This window comes from Triticum dicoccoides, chromosome 4A (assembly GCF_002162155.2).
Source record: "Triticum dicoccoides isolate Atlit2015 ecotype Zavitan chromosome 4A, WEW_v2.0, whole genome shotgun sequence".
NCBI classification, from domain to species: Eukaryota; Viridiplantae; Streptophyta; class Magnoliopsida; order Poales; family Poaceae; genus Triticum; species Triticum dicoccoides.
Genome location: NC_041386.1, coordinates 327,618,748 through 327,626,089, shown reverse-complemented (window position 1 = coordinate 327,626,089; position 7,342 = coordinate 327,618,748). Strand labels below are relative to the sequence as shown.

At 41.3% G+C, this 7,342-nt stretch overlaps 1 pseudogene; it reads right to left on the bottom strand.

Moving 5' to 3' along the window:
• Positions 1 to 2,900: 2,900 nt before the first annotated feature.
• LOC119285865 lies at positions 2,901 to 5,158 on the bottom strand (annotated as a pseudogene).
• Between the last annotated feature and the right edge of the window lie 2,184 nt (positions 5,159 to 7,342).

Here is a 7,342-nt window from a genome sequence, read left to right as displayed (position 1 = left end):
CAGTTTCATTATGAGTTTATATATTTTGATGTACCGAAGTTAGTTCGAAGTCCCGGATGTGATCACAGACATGACGAGGAGTCTCAAAATGGTCGAGACATAAAGATTTATATATTGGAAGCCTATGTTTGGACATCGGAAGTGTTCCGGGTGAAATCGGCATTTTACTGGAATACCGGGAGGTTACCGGAACCCCCCCGGTAACCTAATGGGCCTTAATGGGCCTAGTGGAGGAAGAGGAGAGGAGGCCTAGGGGCTGCCGCGCGCCCCTCCCCCCAAGTCCGAATTGGACAAGGAGGGGGCGGCGCCCCCCCTTTCCTTTCTTCCCTCTCTTCCTTCTTCCCCAAGTCCTAATCCAACTAGGGAAAGGGGGGAGTCCTACTCCCGGTAGGAGTAGGACTCCTCCTGCGCGCCTCCTTCTAGGGCTGGCCGCACCCCCCCTTGGCTTCTTTATATACGGGGGCAGGGGGCACCCCTAGACACACAAGTTGTTCTCTAAGATCGTTCTCTTAGCCGTGTGCGGTGCCCCCTTCCACCATAGTCCTCGATAATATTGTAGTGGTGCTTAGGCGAAGCCCTGCGATAGTAGAACATCAAGATCGTCACCACACCGTCGTGCTGATGGAACTCTTCCCCGACACTTTGCTGGATCGGAGTCCGGGGATCGTCATCGAGCTGAACGTGTGCTAGAACTCGGAGGTGCCGTAGTTTCGGTGCTTGATCGGTCGGGCCATGAAGACGTACGACTACATCAACCGCGTTGTCATAACGCTTCCGTTGTCGGTCTACGAGGGTACGTAGATCACACTCTGCCCTCTCGTTGCTATGCATCACTATGATCTTGCGTGTGCGTAGGAAATTTTTGAAATTACTACGTTCCCCAACACATGGAAGTGGACACTTCCGTGATGATAATTTTGGTAATGTCATGGAACACTTCTACGACAACACAGGTATGACTATCTTGATTCTGTCATAAATTTGTCATGGATGTACATGCATGACAAAAAACACGACCTACTGTGACAAACACATATCATCATGGAAGTGTATTTTTTTGTAGTGGTAACTGAAATGGCGGATTCACCTGCTACATTACAATACCTCGCTCCTTATACGGGAGCAGCCCTGGCTGAGTATTTTATGTACCGCGAACAGCATACTTTAATAATTTATGATGATCTCTCCAAACAGGCACAAGCTTATCAACAAATGTCCCTTCTATTACGAAGACCTCCCGGCCGTGAGGCTTATCCAGGGGATTTTTATTATTTGCAGTCACGCCATTTAGAAAGAGCCGCTAAATTAAATTCTCTTTTAGGCGAAGGAAGTATGACCGCTTTACCAATAGTTGAGACTCAATCTGGAGACGTTTCCGCCTATATTCCTACTAATGTAATCTCCATTACACATGGACAAATATTCTTATCTACGGATATATTCAATGCAGGAATTCGACCCGCTATTAATGTGGGTATTTCTGTTTCCATAGTAGGATCTGCGGCTCAAATTAAAGCCATGAAACAAGTAGCTGGCAAATCAAAATTGGAACTAACGCAATTCGCAGAGTTACAAGACTTTGCACAATTCGCCTCTACTCTCGATAAAACAAGTCAGAATCAATTGGCAAGGGGTCGACGATTAAGGGAATTGCTTAAATAATCCCAGGCAAATCCTCTCCCAGTGGAAGAGCATATAGCTACTATTTATACCGGAACAAGAGGATATCTTGATTTGTTAGAAATTGAACAGGTAAATAAATTTCTGGATGAGTTACGTAAACATCTAAAAGATACTAAACCTCAATTCCAAGAAATTATATCTTCTAGCAAGACATTCACCGAGCAAGCGGAAATCCTTTTAAGGAAGATATTCAGGAATAGCTGGAACGGTTTTCTCTTCAGTAACAAATAAATTTTGCATGTCTACTCTTGTTAGTAGAATAGGAATCGTTGAGAAAGCTTTTTCATTTGAATCATGCAAAAAAGTTTTCTTTGTTTTTAGTTTAGTATAGTTATTTAAAGAATAGATAGAAATAAGATTGTGTCCAATAGGATTTGAACCTATACCAAAGGTTTAGAAGACCTCTGTCCTATCCATTAGACAATGGACGCTTTTCTTTCATATTTTATTCTTTCTTTTATTTTTTTGCTTCTTCCGAGAAAAAACTATTAGACCAAAACTCTTTTAGGAAATCAAAAAATCCAGATACAAATGCATGATGTATATATTATATCATGCATATATCATAAAGAAGGAGTATGGAGCCGGTAGTGGGAATCGAACCCGCAACCCCAAGGTTATGAGCCTTATGAGCTACCAAACTGCTCTATACTCTTTAACTAAAGATGGGTAACTAGTGGATAAAAGAGGGTTGGATACGCCCCTCTACCAATATCTATACAAATAGAATGGTCCATTTATACAGAATGGTAAAGAGGGCTCCTCTATGATTATCAATTCCACAAATCCATACAAATATGAAAGGGTATTTTGTCCTTACCAACTGGATCTTGTTGCACCCGGTAACAAACACTCATAAACCATTTCTCGAAGTACGTGTCCGGATAGCCCAAAATGTCGATAGTTAGCTCTAGGTCTTTCGGTCAAAAAACAACGTCAATGAAGGCGTGTAGGTGCACTATTACGCAGTAGGGATTGCAATTTTTCTCGCATTTTCATTTTTTTCACTCAAACTCAAGGGAGAAACTTTGCTTCTTATCTTTTTTTAAAGATTGACGAATCAAATGATATTTCTGTTCTAATTTCTGCCGCTTCTTCTCCTTCTGAATCAAACTTTTTTGCCATAATGTGTCGTTGCTATTATTGCCAAGTATACGATTCTAATCCTAGATGGAAAAATAAATAGAAAAAGAAATTTAAAAAGGCAGATCCTCCCTCTCTATCAAGAGTAATGAACTAGGTGCTGATACAGTACAAAAAAACAAACTAAATTAACCAAACTTGCCTGATGTTGAGGCAATCAAGAAAGCTGCATAAGTGAATATATAACCCACGGAAAAGTGAGCTAATCCAACCAATCTTGCTTGCACAATGGAAAGAGCCACGGGCTTATCTCTCCAGCGAATTAAATTAGCTAAAGGTGTGCGTTCATGAGCCCATGCTAAAGTCTCAATTAATTCGTGCCAATACCCCCGCCAAGAAATTAAGAACATAAATCCAGTAGCCCAAATAAGATGTCCAAATAAGAACATCCACGCCCATACCGATAAACTATTCATCCCAAAAGGATTATATCCATTGATAAGTTGTGAAGAGTTTAACCATAGGTAATCTCTGAACCATCCCATCAAATAAGTGGAGGATTCATTAAATTGTGAAACTTTGCCCTGCCATAATGTGATATGTTTCCAATGCCAATAAAAAGTAACCCGCCCAATGGTATTTAACATCCAGAAAACTGCCAAATAAAATGCGTCCCAAGCAGAAATATCACAAGTACCATTGTGCCCTTGGCCGTCACAAGGAAAACTATTTCCAAAATCCTTTTTATCTGGCATTAATTTGGAACCGCGTGCATCTAAAGCACCCTTTACTAAAATCAATGTAGTTGTATGCAAACCTAGAGCAATAGCATGATGAACCAAGAAATCCCCAGGTCCTATTGTTAAGAAAAGCGAATTACTATTCTCATTAACAGCATTCAACCATCCAGGCAACCATAGGCTTCGACCCGCATTGAAAGCGGGCCCATTCGTTGAAGATAAGAGTATATCAAACCCATATGTCGTCTTGCCATGAGCAGATTGCATCCATTGGGCAAATATAGGTTCGATCAAGATTTGCTTTTTTGGAGTACCAAAAGCAAGCATGACGTCATTATGAACATAAAGGCCCAAGGTATGGAATCCTAGAAAGAGGCTAGCCCAACTTAAATGAGATATGCTAGCTTCTTTATGGTCTAACATTCTTGCCAATACATTATCCTCATTCTGTTCCAGATTGTAATCCCTAATGAAAAAATAGCTCCATGAGCAAAATCCCCTGTCATGATGAACCCTGCAATATATTGGTGATGTGTATATAAAGCAGCTTGAGTAGTAAAGTCTTGTGCTATGAATGCATAAGGAGGTAAAGAGTACATATGTTGAGCTACTAAGGAAGTAATAACCCCTAAAGAAGCTAGAGCAAGACCTAACTGAAAATGAATCGAATTGTTGATTGTGTCATAGCACGCCCTAATCGACCCCCCGGAGGAGTATGCCTTCTAAAAGATCTTTAATACTGTGCCCAATTCCGAAGTTAGTTCGATACATGTGACCAGCAATGAGAAAAATAAATGCAATAGCTAAATGATGGTGAGCCATATCGGTCAGCCACAAACTTTGTGTTTGTGGATAGAATCCCCCAAGAAGAGTTAGAATGGCAGTTCCCGCTCCTTAAGCGGTACCAAATAAATGATTACTCAAATCAGGGTTTTGGGTATAAAGATTCCATTGAACCATCAAAAGGGGTCCCAACCCCTGGGGATAGGGTAATACATCTAAGAAATTATTCCATCGAACGTACTCCCCCTGGATGCGGGAATAGCAACATGAACTAAATGTCATGTCCAAGCGAAAGAACTTACCCCGAAAGGTCCTGACAAATGATGATTGAGACGACATTCCGTGTTTTTAAACCATGAAAGGCTTGGTTTCCATTTGGGTTGTAGATGTAACCAACCCGCTATTAAGGACAACGTAGAAAGAAATAATAGAAAAAGAGCTCCAGTATAAAGATCCTCATTGGTGTGTAATCCTATTGTATACCACCACTGATAAACTCCAGAATAAGCAATATTCACTGGACCAGCAACACCTCCTCGAGTAAAGGCTTCCACAGCAGGTTGACCATAATGAGGATCCCAAATCGCATGAGCAATAGGTCTTACATGTAAAGGATCTTGTATCCATGATTCAAAATTTCCTTGCCAAGCTACATGAAACAGATTTCCGGACGCCCATAGAAAGATTATTGCTAATTGCCCAAAGTGAGAAGCAAAAATGTTCTGATAAAGACGTTCTTTAGTAATATCATCATGACTTTCGAAATCATGTGCGGTAGCAATACCAAACCAAATACGACGAGTAGTGGGGTCCTGAGCTCAGCCTTGGCTAAACCTGGGAAATCTTAATTCCATAATGCCTTTCAAATCCTCCTAGCCACTATCCTACTGCAATAATTCTCACTGAGAAGAATGCCCATGTCGTGGCAATTCCATCCAAAAGGTAATGGGTTACTCCTGAAACGCGTCCTTGTATAATGCTCAAGGCTCTAGGCTGAGTAGTAGGAGCAACTTTTAATTTGTTATGAGCCCAAATGATAGATTCAATGAGTTCTTTCCAATAACCACGGTCGCTGAATAAAAACATTAAACTGAAGGCCCAAACAATATGAGCACCTAAGAAAAAGAGACCATATGCAGATAATGAAGAACCATAAGACTGAATGACTTGCGATGCTTGTGCCCACAAGAAATCTCGAAGCCACCCATTAATCGTAATGGAACTCTGTGCAAAGTTTCCCCCTGTAATATGAGTTACCACCCCTTGATCACTTATAGTACCCCAAACATCTGATTGCATTTTCCAACTGAAATGGAAAATGACTACCGAAATTGCATTGTACATCCAGAATAAACCTAAGAAAACATGATCCCAGGCGGATACTTGACATGTTCCCCCTCGGCCAGGCCCATCGCAAGGAAAGCGAAAACCTAGATTTGCTTTATCGGGTATCAAACGGGAACTCCGGGCAAATAAAACACCTTTCAAAAGTATTAATACAGTCACATGTATGGTAAATGCATGAATGTGTTGACTAAAAAATCTGCGGTTCCTAATGGAATAGGTAACAAAGCCACTTTGCCACCTACTGCTACTAACTCGCCGCCTCCCCACGTTAAGCTAGTACTTGTTGTTGCACCATGAGATGTTACGCCAGGTGCAGTAGCATGGATATTTTGTACCCATTGAGCAAAGATAGGTTGTAATTGTATGGCAGTATCCGAAAACATATCTTGTGGATGGCCTAAAGCACTCATGGTATCATTATGAATGTACAAGCCAAAACTGTGAAAACCTAGAAATATATATACCTAGTTAAGGTGGGATATGATTGCATCGCGGTGTCTAAGGACGCGATCTAATATATCGTTGTCTCGAGTAGTTGGATCATAGTCTCTTACCATAAAAATTGCTGCATGTGCAGCAGCACCGACTATTAGAAATCTGCCAATCCACATGTGGTCTGTGAACAAGGAAAGTTGTGTACCATAGTCAGTAGCTAGGTATGGATAGGGAGGCATAGAATACATATGATGAGCTACAACAATGGTTGTAGAGCCTAGCATAGCTAGGTTAAGAGATAATTGAGCATGCCATGACGTTGTTAATATTTAATAAAGACCCTTATGGCCTTGTCTTGTAAATGGGCCCTTGTGAGCCTCCAAAATATCTTTAAGTTCATGGCCAATACCCCAATTGGTCCTATACATATGACATGCGATTAGGAAAATAATAGTAATAGCTAAATGATGGTGCGCAATATCGGTCAGACAGACACCACCGGTTACTGGATCTAGTCCTCCGCAAAAAGTCAGAGATTCTGCGTATTTGGACCAATTTCAAGTGAAAAAAGGGGTTGCTCCTTCGGCAAAACTAGGATAAAGTTGAGCCAAAAGGTCCCGATTCAAGATAAATTCATGAGGAAGTGGTATCTCTTTAGGATCCACCCCAGCGTCAAGAAAGTGGTTAATTGGTAAAGATACATGAATTTGGTGCCCCGCCCAAGAAAGAGACACAAGTCCTAATAATCCCGCTAAGTGGTGATTCAACATGGATTCTACATCTTGGAACCAGGCCAATTTGGGAGCGGCTTTGTGATAATGGAACCAACCAGCAAAAAGCATTAACATTGCAAAAATCAATGCACCAATTGAAGTACAATAGAGTTGTAATTCACTAGTTATTCCAGATGCTCGCCAAAGCTGAGAAAAACCAAAGGTTATTTGGATTCCTCGGAAACCCCCTCCTACATCATCATTCAATATTTCTTGCCCCACTATAGGCCAAACTACCTTAGCACTGGGTCCAATGTGAGTAGGATCACTTAGCCATGCTTCATAATTGGAAAAACGGGCGCCATGAAAGTACATGCCACTCAACCAAAGAAAGATAATGGAAAGTTGCCCGAAATGAGCACTAAAGACTTTTCGAGAAATTTCTCCAAATCCCCAGTATGACTATCAAAATCGTGAGCATCAGCATGTAGGTTCAGATCCAAGAGGTAGTATCAGGGCCCTTAGCTAGTGTTCTTGAGAAATGGCCGGGTCTGTCCC